Source organism: Chiloscyllium plagiosum, chromosome 6 (assembly GCF_004010195.1).
Source record: "Chiloscyllium plagiosum isolate BGI_BamShark_2017 chromosome 6, ASM401019v2, whole genome shotgun sequence".
Taxonomy (NCBI): domain Eukaryota; kingdom Metazoa; phylum Chordata; class Chondrichthyes; order Orectolobiformes; family Hemiscylliidae; genus Chiloscyllium; species Chiloscyllium plagiosum.
Genome location: NC_057715.1, coordinates 106841915 through 106856413, shown reverse-complemented (window position 1 = coordinate 106856413; position 14499 = coordinate 106841915).

Below are 14499 nucleotides of genomic sequence, written 5' to 3'. Positions count from 1 at the left end.
AACAAAATCACAAGGCGGCTCGCTACAGTTTTATTTAAACTTTAACAAAGTTGAATTCAATCTAAATTACAGTAGCTATAGTATGTAAAATGAGTAGAGTAGCTAAAGTAAACCTGTCTCTGAGTTTGGCAAATTCACCTAACCTGCACATCTTTGTTATCAAACTTGCTGATCAGGGTGGCAATGTTCCACTGAACGTATTTCTTCCTATTTTTATTCCATTTTCCCTCCTTATTCAGTGTCTTCCTGTAACAGGGTCGAGGTGGACTTCATAGAATATATGTTTCTCTGATTGGGTCTGTTAATCTGGTCTAATCAGGGAGCCCTCGCTGACAGACACAAACAGGAGTCTGCTGACTCTGAGTTAACAGGATTAGTGTCAAGTAATATGTACATGTAAATAAATTGTGACTTGGTGACAGGCTACCAGCCTTTATGGAATAATTTCAGTGGCGACATGAGAAAAAAAGTGCACGTGAAGAAATTCACTCATAAAAGTTATCTTTGAGTTGGGATAATCATTTTTAACATTATGCTATTATTTGAGAAACTTGACTCATTGAAACCTGCCGTTGAAGATTGGACCTCTTATGTAGAAAGAATGTAATACTTTTTCCAGACAAGTGACATTGGGGCAGATGAAAGCACTGAGTAGGAGTGGCATGGTAGTTCAGTGGTTAGCGCTGCTGCCTCATAGCACCTGGAACCAAGGTTCAATTCCAGCCTTGGGCAACTGTCTGTGTGGAGTTTGCTCATTCTCCTCCTGTCTGCGTGCGTTTCCTCTGGGTGTTTCAGTTTCTTCCCACAGTCCAAAGATGTGCAGGTTAGGTGGATTGGCCATGCTAAATCGCCGATGGTATTCAGGGATGTGTAGATTAGGTGCATTAGTCAGGGGTAAATGTAGGGGAATGGGTCTGGGTGGGTTACTTTTTGGAGGGTCGGTGTGGGCTTATTGGGTAAAAAGGCCTGTTTCCACATTGTAGGGGTTCTGTGTTAAATCTCCTGACAGCTTGTGGACCCATAGCTTTTTTGGTTATTAGGAGACTTGAAGCACCAGATTCAAAAACCTTTCAAGAGTTGACAGATTTAGTTACAGAGTATTGTGATCTCAAGCCTCTGCTAATTCTAATAAGCTATCAGTTTTACTCAGCAATTCGAGAATCAAGGAAATCCTGGGATTTTTGACTAGATTAAGGTGACTGGCAGAGGCATGTGACTTTGGTTTAACCCTTAATGAGATGTGACAGAGTATTTGCTACGTGGGTTTAATGATGTAACCATGCAAAAGCACCTATTCTTAAAGCTCCACTGGACTTTGAACAAGCACTACAACTGGCTTTGTTATTAGAAATTGCAGCAAGTGGAGCATGTGCATTAGAGGGTATGCGGATGGAAGTGGACACCCTTGCCAGGCTAATTGAGCTTGGGGTCGAGAGTGATATGCTGGAAAAGCACAACAGGTTAGGCAGTATTTGAGGAAAAGGAGAATCGACGTTTTGGTCAAAACCTTTCATCTTGATGAAGAGCTTTTGCTTGAAACATTGATTCCGCTGCTCCTCGGATGCTGCCTGACCTGCTGTGCTTTTCCAGCACTGCACTCTCAACTCTAATCTCCAGCATCTGCCTTTGTGAGCTTGCCTTTTGTCTAATTGAGCTTGGGGAAGACCACTTGAGTAAAGGCAATTGCATAGCCTCAGTCAGGGCCCACAGCAAACCCTAAAACAAACTCAAGCCTCAGTCAAACAGTTCACATTTTCTTCAGGATTCGGGCCAGTGAGCCATTATAGTTGCTGCCAGTATGCGGACCCAAGCAGCAAAAAAAGTCCCACTAGGCCTGAACTGAGTAAGAGAACTCATAGGCTGACATTCAGGAGGGTGCACACCCACAGTTACATTGCTTAGCAATATCCAAGTCAGAATCAATCAAAATAAATATCTTGTTAAATGGCTGCCTGGTTCTAATGGACATTAGTTGACATTGCCAGGACTGTGCCGACCCTTTCATTGACCCAATGTTCTTAATCATTGTGGATGCCCACTCACAGTGGTTGGATGAGCATACAGTTTATTTGTCAAACTCGGATGACAATAGGAAAGCTGCAAGCAACGTTTGCAGCATGCAGTCTCCTGGAAACATTAGTCATGGATAATGAGTAATCATTTGGGTGGCACGGTGGCTCAGTGGTTAGCATTGCTGCCTCACAGTGCCAGGGACCTGGGTTCGATTACCACCTCAGACGACTGTCTGTGTGGAGTTTGTATGTTCCCCTCATGTGTCTGCGTGGGTTTCCTCCTACAATCCAAAGATGTGCAGTTAGGTGAATTGGCCATGCTAAATTGCCCATATTGTTAGGTGCATTAGAGTAGAGAAATGGGTGTGGGTGGGTTACTCTTCAGAGGGTCAGTGTGGACTTGTTGAGCCAAAGGCCCTGTTTCCATACTGTAGGGAGTCTAATCTTATTAGCAGGGAATTTGAGTATTTCCTAAAGTTGAATGGCATTCAGTATGTAAGGACAAGTCCACACCATCCATCATCCAATGGTCTGGTGAAAGCGCAGTTGCAATTTTGAAGATAGGTTTAAAGAAACAGCCAAGAGCTTCACTTGATACCAAACTGTCCCAATTCCTGACTCAATGGACGTGAAACTGGAAAAGTTCAGCAGGTCAGGCAGCCTCCGAGAAGTAGGTTATTCAATGTCTTGGCAGGTTTCTTGCTTCCTAGATGCTGTCTGACCTGCCTTGCTTTTCCAGCTTCACACCTATTTACTTTGGTTTTCAACATCTGCAGTCCTTACTGTCTCCATGTCCCAGATCCTAGTTGATTATCAGACCACCCCTCACGTAACTACAGGGATACCTCCAGAGGAGTTGCTAATGGGGAGAAGACTCTGCACCAGGTAAATCTTCTGAGACCTGGGGCTGGGGATGGTAAAACAGCATCAGGATCACCAATGCTGGACACAAGACTCCTCTGAGCGAGACTGACAGTTCACCTCAGGGGATGAAGTTTGGTACTGAAACCATGGAAATGACCCTGCATGGGTAAGTGGCATGGTCAGGTCCCATGACATGCAAAGTTGGGGTAGATGCGGTGGTCCTAAACAAGCACGTTGACCACATGAAAATGGCAAACTCGCAAATGGTGCAACAGCAAAACATACCTGGCTTCTCAGAACAGCCAGGAACATTGTTGGAACCTATTGGCCAGCTCCCTCCAACTAGTATCGAAGAACCATTGGAGTTTGAGATGGACACAGCGTATGGACCTTTACTGCCTGGAGAAGAGGATAAATTTTCTCCAAGACGCAAAGGGGCGCAAGAGTTGGGCTACAGTCGACTATACACTGCCTGTATCCCTGGCTGAGTCGGAAGAAATGGACCTGATACAAAGACACCCCAGGAGATGCTACAGGAAAAGAACAGCCCATGCCCACAGACTTAGAGCTATAGGGGTGTAGTGATTGTAATGTGGTCAGCCAGGTGGAACTCATAGAATAAGAGTTCCCTGATTAGGCTGTTAAGCTGGTCCAAGCGGGAGCCCGGGCTGTCAGAGGTTCTGTTCACTCTAGGAGCAGGCTCTGAGGAAGCCAGGCCAGTGTCAAATACCATGCATATGTAAAATAAAGGATATCTTGGTGATGGGATACTGGCCTCTGTCGGAGTTATTTCACTTCCCACTTATTCTTCCGATGATTTGCATCAGTTCCACAATTTCCAGTTTCTTAGCCCAAGCCACCTCTTCTTCATCTGCCATTATTCTCCTTTGCCTGAGCTTATTCTTCCTTTGAACAAAGTTTCCCTTAGCTCAGTCTCTTTCTCCAAGTCACGGACATGGCTATGGGTATCAGAGTTTATGAACTGGAGACCAAACTACTGACACTGCAGCAGATCAGGTAATGGACAAAGTAATTTCTCCACTTTACGCATATGGTCTATACACCCCCCAGGATAGGGACTTTGGATAAGATGGCTGGATAGCAAGATAGTTCATGTATTGAATTAACTTATCAAAATTCTCCAGATTCAGGGATTCATTAGATTGGAAGATAGTAAATCTAATTTTTTTTTCAAATAAAAGACAGGGAGGCAGAAAGTAGGAAACTGCAGATTTATCAGACAGAAAATGTTTAAAACTATTATTAACTATGTTATAGCAGTGCACTTAATACATTGAAGGTTATCAGGCAGAATAAGTTTGAATTTAAACACAGAAACAAAGAAAATAGATGTGGGAGAAGGCTATTCGACTCTGCTCCATCTTTCAATATGACAAGAGCTGATCATCCAATCAGTCCCCTATTCCTGCTATCTCCTCAGACCCTTTGGTAGGTGGATAAGAACACAATCAGCTGCAAGCTCAGAATCCACCTGCCTAGACTGAATTTAATCAGCTCACTAAGATTGACAATTTCCACTGCATCTCATGACAACTCTAGTTCAAGCAATCTCTTATGCCGTGTGAAGGCCCCTCAAGTTGTCTTCGCCATTTAATGAGATCATAGCTGACCTGATTACTCCACATTCCCTCCACACTCAACAACCTTTCACATAGCCCAAAGCCTCGATTGTACTTTGTGACTATATAAAAGACGCTTGTAAAACTGCATGAAAATTGGCTCAAGTTCTATCCATTACACCTGACTTTCTCTGGAAGTGATTTTAAAACCCTCCTATTATCTTTCCCTGTGCTTATCAAGAATCTATCTACTTCAGGCTGAGAAATATTAAAAGGTTTTTGAGGAGGAGAGTTCCAAAGAATTATGCCTCATCATGGATTTAATTGAAGAAACATGTTTAGACAAATATTCTTAACTCTTTTATAAGAGGAGACACCCTGTCCACATCCACCCTGTGAAGGCTCCTCAGAAACTTATGTTTTAATTAAATTGCCTCTTTCTCTTCTGAATGTCCAGTGGGTACAAGACTATATTCTCCAAAATTTGTTCGAAAATCACTATGATAAAAACTATGGTAAATGACTGCAGATGCTGGAAACCAGATTCTGGATTAGAGTGGTGCTGGAAAAGCACAGCAGTTCGGGCAGCGTCCGAGGAGCAGGAAAATCGATGTTTCGGGCAAAAGCCCTTCATCAGGAATACAGGCAGAGTGCCTGAAGGGTGAAGAGATAAAAATCACCATGTCCATTCAAAGTATTAAGGTGGTAAACCTTCCCTGTGAATCAGCTGTGAAGTAAGGTTGTTTTTCTACATTCATTGAGGGACCAGCATTTGTAGCCCAGGGGGCAGTTAAGAGTCAGCCACATTGCTGTGTGGTTGGAGTCAAATGTAGGCCAGACCAGGTAAAGATGGCAGTTTTCTTCTCTGAAAGGGCATGAGTGAACCAGATGGTTTTTTCCAACAATCAGCTCAAGGTTGCCAACAGACTCTGTGATGAAGATGCTCCTTGTTCAAGGCTAGGTTGTCCTTGGATTTTTTTTTCAGAGAGGTCGTAAAAGACACAGACTCCAAAGATGTCTGGGCTTGGATGGGTTTTAGGGCCATTATATCTAACAGATACTGCCTCAGGGAAACGACTTTCAAGTTCTTTTAAAAAAAGTTGTACACTGAAAGGGGAGTGGCCAGTGCTCCCAACTCAGCTTTTCTCTGATTTGGTTTGGGTTTTAGCACAGCAGTGTTTTTGAAGGTGCTGGACCCAAAGAAGCAAGTCCATGCTGGTACTCTCTCCCTGACATTCTCCTTTAAGACCCCATATTTGATTTAACATTTTGTGCCAAGGGGTGTTTATGGGGATTGTTGCAAATATTGGAACAGCATCATTAAGTTAGGTTGATCTGTTGGATTTCAGATAGGATAAATTATTCTGTAATCTAGTCTCTTTTGTTTGTGTAATCTGGTAAATAAATTCTGTTTTGTGCGGCACAGTAGCTCAGCGGTTAGCACTGCTGCCTCACAGCACTAGGGAGCCTGGTTCGATTCCATCCTCAGGCAACTGTCTGTGTGGAGTTTGCACATTCTCCCTGTGTCTGCATGGGTTTCCTCTGGGTGCTCCAGTTTCCTCCCACAGTCCAAAGATGTGAATTGGCCATGCTAAATTGCCCATAGTGTTAGGTGCATTAGTCAGAGGGAAATGGGTCTGAGTTGGTTACTCTTCGGAGGGTCGGTGTGGACTTGGTGGGTTGAAGCACCTGCTTCCACACTATCTGGAATCTAATCTAATTTAATCTGTTTAAAACTGTTATGGACTAAGCCAGACCGCTCAAACCATTCTTAAGCAGGCAGCCCAGACCATAACTTTGCAATTTGTTTTGTAAGTGTCCAGTAAAAATTACTCAGAGTAAGTTAGTTAGATTGACTACCAGGTTTTAAAACTGACAAAAATTTATTCACAAACTTACGCAATGAAAATCAAAGAACAGAATAAAGAACCCCTACAGAATTCAGTCTATCCAAACTGGACTTAATTATGCTGCTGTGAACATACACAACAGTCCCAGTAAACAAACCCCTTAAACACAGCAAAAATGAAACAAAGGCTTACAGGTTGAAATTAGAAGGGCAGAAGGAGAGAGAGTCTAGCAGCCTGTTTCAACACAGCCCCACTGCTGAACTCCTGAACTAGTAATGGGATTGCCTCTGGAAATCTGGTCAATCCATCCATTATTGTTAATAAATACTTATTCCCACTTTTTGATGGAGGTAGGGGGCCTTCACAATCAATCAACACTCTTATGAAAGGTTCCTCCAATGCAGGAATAAGTATTAAAGGTGCAGGTTTTATTATTGCCTGTGGTTTTCTGATTAGCTGACATGTATGACACGTCTGGCAAAATTCAGGCCAGCAAAAATGGATTTGTATTTTAGCCTGTGGTTTCCTCACCCTTAAATTACCTCCAAGTGATAGCTCATGCGCCACTCGCAGCACCTCCTTTCCATACTCTACTGACAAAGCAATTTGATGAATCTCTGCCCATTTCTCATCTGCTTGAATGTGTGATGGTCTCCATTTCCTCATTAAGACATCATTTATTAACACATAGGATGCATTCACTCTCCTTTCCTGTATATGCCCTTTGATACAAATGTTTTAAGCTCTTATATTTCCGCTGTAGCTCAATAAGCTTAGCAGAGCTAAAGATATGTGCATGTTTACCTATTTGCTCCTTCTCTCTACCACGTATCTGATCAAAGAAAGTCTCTGATAAAGCTATTTCAGCTTCCTTATATGTGCCTTTTGGTTTTCTCCTGCTTCAGCTTGTGACTCTGTCATCTTTTGACCACACAATCTGAGAAGATCCCTGAATAAACACCCCGCATTTCTTCAGTTGCTTGAGTCTCCGCTGGCTTTTCAACTAGAGTAGGCAGCACGCCTCCCTGTGAACCAGCTATATCATTAACAAGGACAAATTGTATTCCTGGAGCTGAGAGTTTGTCCAGTTTTCCTACCACAAATTGTCCACTCTTTTCTGACCTATCTAGCCTCAGTTTACATAATTGAGCACTTTTTGTCTCACCATGAGTTCCTGTTACCAGTACCTTTTCCTGCATCTTGGAGCTGCCTGACCTGCTGTGCTTTTCCAGCAATACTCTAATCTTTGACTCTAATCTCCAGCATCTGCAGTACCCACTTTCACCCGCTCAGTTAGAAAGCTGTTCACACCCCCTTGACTGAGACAGGTTACTTTTAAAAACATAAAAGCTTTGGCCTAAAGACTCATCTGTTTACGTATAAACCAAAAGGCTTTTCACCTCTGTACCAAACCCATCCATATAGGAGCCCGGCCTGTTTACAACCCCTCTGTAGAAAACAAAAGACACAGTATCCTTGAGAAAAGGAACAGCTTTTAGAAAAAAAAGACCAGCTTTGAGACAAAACTAAATGGCTTGACCAGGTGCATCACTCCTGGATTATCCGCATTACACCTGCTTAAAACAACTGCAAAAATAGAGTCTGGGCTACTTTCTTGAAATGTTTTGAGGGGGTCTGGCCTGGTCCATAACAGATAGGGGGCTCTTTGTGGGATTTGTTCTATAGTTACAAATTGGGGTTAGGTTGTTTGACTCAAAGGCAACAAGTGGTAGGTGTAGTTTCTTTTGTTCTGGGTGTTGAATGTGGTTAGTTTAAACAGTGCTTGGGATAGCAATGGCTCTTTCAGTCACCAGGAGTTTTCTGGGGGTGGAAGAAATAACCTTGGGGGTTTTACAAAAGGTGATTAAGGCCAAGCTGCTGGAGTTAGCAGACAGGCTGGAGCTGCCTCCTTCCGTGAGGAAAGGAGAGATAATTTCAGCAATAGCTCAGCATTTAAAGTTGCTGCAAATGCCATCAGAATCTTTAGAGTCGTCTAAAGTTCAGTTCAAAATTAAGTAGCTTGAGTTAGAGGCAAAAGACAAGGAAAGTACAACAGAAATGAAACAGTTTGAATTGTGAGGAAAGAGAAAAAGAACAAATTGCTTTAGCAGATCAAAAAGAAGGAGAGGGAGAGAGAAGAAAGGAAGAAAGAAGGAGTTTGAACTTCAGATTTTGGCACTTAGACAGGAGTTCAAACGTCCACTTCCTGAAGTAGTGAGAACTCTTGTGGTAGAACAGAGTTAAAACATCAAGATTAGCAGCTGAAATGGCTGATAATTATGAATTGGACCATAAATCAACGTTTGGTTTCCACAATCAATTTCAATCCATGAGGGATAGTTATGAGGGAAAAGAGAAATCCTCACATGGAAAGGGAAATGTAGATCATATGGAAAACATACCACAGGGTAAAAAGGAAACCCTTGAAGGGAACAGAGAAGTTAAAAAGCTCCGGTGTTTTCACTGCAATAAAGTAGGCCACATGAAATCACAGTGTTGGTGGGTTAGGAAAAGCACTGGGAGGCCAGACGTAGGAAAATAGGATAAACCAGTGAATTTTGTTGGAGTGGTAAGAGAAAGCATGTGGAGGCTAGAAAGCTGCACCAGAATGTACAAGCTGGTTGAAGGTTGGTTATGGAGCAAGTGCCAGATCTTCTTAAACCAGAAACCTCCGAAGGTAAAGTTTCCTCGCTTAGGCCAGGAGCTGCAGGTAAAGGGGTTACAACATTAAGAGACACAAGATCCTTTGAATTGGTGATGCTCAAAGATGATGATTCGTGCACCTCTGAAGGATTATTGCCAGAAAGGGGTTACGAGTAATGGGAATTCACGGTGAGACAAGAAGCGCTCAGTTATGTAAAGTGAGGTTAGAGTGTTCAGTAAAAGTGGAGAATTCATGGTAGGAGTACTGAACAAACTCTCAGCTCCAGGAATACAATTTGTCCTTGCTAATGATACAGCTGGTTCACCAATAGGAGTGCTGCCTACCGTGGCTGAAAAGCCAGTGGAAACTCAGGCAACTGAACCACTGCAGGACTCATATCCTGGGATTTTTCCGGACTATGTGGTAATGAGGTCACAAAGTCACTAGTTGAAACAGGAAAGATCAAAGAGTGTAGATAAGGAAGTTGAAGTGGAATTAGCAGAGACCCTGTTGATCAGATAGGGGAGACAAAGCAGGAGCAGATAGATGACAATAAAGACATCTTTAGTTCAGACAAATTAATTGAGTTACAGCAGAAAGATGAAAATTTAAAGCAATTTTATCAAAAGGCATACACAGAAAAAGAATCCAAATGTATCACTGAATGGTGTTACCTTAAAAAATGATGTCCGAATGAGGAAATGGAGACCATCACACATACAGGTAGGCGAGACATGGACAGAAGTTCATCAAATAGTATCACCAGTGGGGTATAGCATGAGCTACCACTAGGGGGTTATTTAGGAGTAAAGAAAACACAAGCTAAAATATAAAACATTTTTACTGGCCTTGACTGCACAAGGATATAGTTGAATTTTGCCAGACATGTCATACACATCAGGTAATTGGAAACCACAAGCAGTAATAAAACATGCATCTTTAATACTTATTCCTGCATTTCAGGAACCGTTTACAAGAGTCTTAATTGATTGCGTAGGTCCCTTACCTCAAAGGAAAAGTGGGCATCAGTATTTATCAACAATAATAGATGTGTCGACTAGATTTCCAGAGGCTGTCTCGATATGCAATATCACACCTGAAAGGATTGTAGAGCAATTACTCAGATTTTTCACTAGATACAGACTTCCCACAGAGAAACAATCAGATCAAGGGTCAAATTTCACATTGAAATTATTCAAGGAAGTTATGGATAGTTTAGGAATAAAAGAACTCAAATCAACTGCGCACCATCCAGAATCAAATTGATTGCTAGAAAAGTGGCATCAGACTTTAAAGACCATGTTGAGGGCTTACACTCAGGACTATTCAGGTGATTGGGATAAGCAAACCCAATTGTGCTTTTTGCGACTGGAGATGTACCAAATGAGTTGACAAAATTCAGTCCTTTTGAATTAGTTTATGGGCATAAAGTGAGAGGACGCTACAATTGATTAAGGAGAAATTGGTCAGAATTCAGAGACCCACATATTTGGACTATGTGTCAAATTTTCAGGAATGAGTAAATAGAGTTGGCTAGACAGCATTTAAAAGTATCACAGCAGACAATGAAACAGGAGGCCGACAAGAAATCAAAAATTCACCATTTTGCTATCGCAGATAAGGTGTTTGTGTTACTTCTGGTAACAGGTGAACCTTTAAAAGCAAGGTTTAGTGGACCTCATCAAGACAATAGGAAATTGGTGAGGTGAACTATTTGATAAGGACTCCAGACAGAAAAAAATCTCACAGAGTGTGCCATGTGAATATGCTCAAAACGTACTTTGACTGGGAAGGAAAGCCTAAAGAGAATGTGTTATTGATTACAACACAGAGGAAAGAACCAAATCCAGAGGATTCTGAATGAGGCATTCCTCAAATTAAATTGGACAATGAGGAAGCTGTCAAAATTGGGATAATTTATTGAGTTACCTTCCGGAGGAAAATTGAAATGACCTGAAAGAGTTATTACTATCACATAGGGAAATATGTGGAAATAAGCTGGGAAGTACGAACCTAATTATGCAGGATGTAGATAAAGGAGATGCTGTACCAATTAAGCAACATCCTTATAAGCATAACCCTCTAAACTTGGCACAGGTTCAAAAAAAGATTGAACACATGCTCCACGAAGACATAATCAAAGTGAGTTACAGTGACTGGAGCTCACCTGAAGTAATCGTGCCAAACCAGATGGTACCCAACAGTTATGTGTAGACTATCGTAAAGTCAATGCTGTTACAAAGACTGATGCAGATCCGATTCTGCGTTTGGAAGACTGTGTTGAGGACGTGGGACAAGCAACTTACATTTCTAAAGTGGACTTGCTCAGACGATACTGGCAGGCACCTTTGTCAGAAAGAGCAAAGGCAATTTCAGCTTTCGTAACACCAAATGGGTTGCATCAGTTTAAAGTCATGCCATTTGGAATGAAAAATGCGGCAGTCACATTTCAGACCCGAGCCAACAAGGTCATTGTCAGATTACCCAACTGTGTTGCATATATCAACGACATCATGATTTTTAGTCACACATGGAAGGAACGTTTGCAACATTTATCAGACTTGTTCGATCAACTTCAGAAGTTACCTTCCTGGGCCATGTTATTGGACATGGACAAATGGCCCCACGGAATGCAAAAACAAAGGTAATTATGGAGTTTCACACAAGACGAGCAGTGCTACAATTCCTGGGAATGAGTGGATTTTATCAAAAATTTGTACTAAATCTTAGCAGTGTGGCTACTCTATTCACTGAATTGCTAAAGAAAGATGAGAGGTCTCAGTGGACAGCAAACTGTCAAAAAGCATTTGACAGCCTGAAAGCTGGGTTAACCACTGCCCCGGTATTAGCCACACCTAATTACACAAAGCCATTCAATGTGGCTATCAATGTAAGTGATGTGGGTGTGGGTGCTGTGCTCCTGCAGGAAGATGACAAGAAGATAGACAGACCTATTTCTTTAGGAAAATGAACATTCAATAGCTGAAATATTTGACAGTTGAGAAGGAGACTTTGAGCTTGGAGTTGGGATTACAGCATTTCAATGTTTATGTTACCAGTAACATATCTGAGACAATCATATACACTGATCATAACCCATTGAAGTTTGGGGAGAAATTTAAGGACAAAAATGCCAGACTGTTTAGATGGAGCTTGTTGTTACAGCCAATCAATGTGAAAATTGTGCATGTGGCAGCATGAGAAAATGTGATTGCTGGTGCATTGTCGAGACTTGAATGAGAAATTTAGTGGCGGGGTACAACAGAACTGAGGTGTATTGTGGTTGTGCGTGTTTGCATGTTTATAATCAATGTAACGTATACGTGCGTTATAGTGTACTAACAATTTAGGATTAAGAGGTTTTAAAATGAAGCCATCCCTGGATATTGATGGTTAATTTTTTAAGGGGGAAGGTATGATGAGGCTGCTCCTTGTACAAGGTTGTGTTGTTCTTAGGTTTCTTTTCAGAGATGTTGTAAAAGACACAGACTCTGAAAAGTCTGGGTTTGGATGGGTTTTAGGGCCAGTTTGATTATAGCTCACAGATATTGCCTCAGACAAAAGGCTTTCAAGTTTTCTAAAAAAAAGTTGTACAATGAAAGGGGAGTGGCCAGTGCTCCCAGCTCAGCTTTTCTCTGGTTTGGTTTGGATTGGTTTAGCACAGTAGAGTTTTTGAAGCTGCTGGACCCAAAGAATCAGGTCCAGGCTGGTCCTGTCTCTCTGACATCTCTCCTGTAAGGCCCTGTGTCTGATTTTACCTTTTGTGCCAAGGGGTGTTTATGGGGATTGTTGCTAATATTGGACCAGCATCATTAATTTGGGATAATCTGTTGGGTTTTCAGATAGGTTAAGTTATTCTGTATTCTGTTATCTTTTGTTTGTGTTTCATTTGGTAATCTTGTAAATAAAGTCTGTTTTGTTTAAAACTAAGTGGTTTGACCAGCTGCATCACTTCTGGAACACCCGCGTTACATCTGCTTGAAACAACTCACATAGTTAGGGTCTGGGCTACTTTTTTGAAATGCTTTGAGGGGGTCTGGCCTGGTCCATAACAGCAGTTTTAAATTTGGATTCATATTCCACCATCGGCCATGACAAGCAGGGGAGGTGACTAAGGTGTCAATAGGGGAGCACTTTGAGGCCAGTGACCATAATTCTGTTAGCTTTAAAATAGTGATGGAAAAGGATCGACCAGATCTAACAGTTGAAGTTCTAAATTGGAGGAAGGACAATTTTGAAGGTATTAGGCAAGAACTTACAAAAGCTGATTGGGCGCAGCTGTTCACAGGTAAAGGGACGGCTGGAAAATGGGAAGCCTTCAGAAATGAAGTAAAGAGAGTCCAGAGAAAGTATATTCCTGTTAGGTATAGGAAATGCTGGATGACTAAAGAAACTGAGGGTTTGGTTAAGAAAAAGAAGGAAGCATATGTTAGCTTTGACAGGATAGATCAAGTGAATCTCCAAAAGAGTATAAAGGCAGTAGGAGTATACTTAAGAGAGAAATCAGGAGGGAAAAAGGCATAAGATAGCTTTGGCAAATAGAGTTAAAGAGAATCCAACTGGTTTTTACAAATACATTAAGGACGAAAGGGTAACTAGGGAGAGACTAGGGCCGCACAAAGATCAGCAAAGCAGCCTTTGTGTGGAGCCACAGGAGATAGCGGCAGATACTAAATGAATATTTTGCATCAGTATTTACTGTAGAAAAACACATGGAAGATATAGAATGTCGGGAAATAGATGGTAACATCTTGAAAAATGTCCAGATTACAGAGGAAGAAATGCTGGATGTCTTGAAATGGTTAAAGGTGGATAAATCCCCAGGACCTGATCAGGTGTACCCGAGAACTCTGTGGGAAGCTAGAGAAGTGATTGCTGGGCCTCTTACTGAGATATTTGTATCATCGATAGTCACAGGTGAGGTGCCAGAAGACTGGAGGTTGGCTAACGTGGTGCCACTATTTAAGAAAGATGGTAAGGACAAGCCAGGGAACTATAGACCAGTGAGCTTGATGTCAGTGGTGGGCAAGTTGTTGGAGGGAATCCTGAGGGACAGGATGTCCATGTAGTTGGAAAGTCAAGGACTGATTAGGGATGGTCAACATGGCTTTGTGTGTGGGAAATCATGTCTCACAAACTTGATTGAGTTTTATGAAGAAGTAACAAAGAGGATTGATGAGGGCAGTGTGGTAGATGTGATCCACGTGGACTTCAGTAAGGCATTTGACAAGGTTCCCTATGGGAGACTGGTTAGCAAGGTTAGATCTCACGGAATGCAGGTAGAACTCACCATTTGGATACAGAACTGGTTCAAAGGTCGAAGACAGAGGGTGGTGGTGGAGGGTTGTTTTTCAGACTAGAGGTCTGTGACCAGTGGAGTGCCACAAGGATCGGTGCCGGGTCCACTACTTTTCATCATTAATATAAATGATTTGGATGTGAGCATAGGAGGTACAGTTAGATTAGATTAGATTAGATTACTTACAGTGTGGAAACAGGCCCTTCGGCCCAACAAGTCCACACCGACCCGCCGAAGCGCAACCCACCCA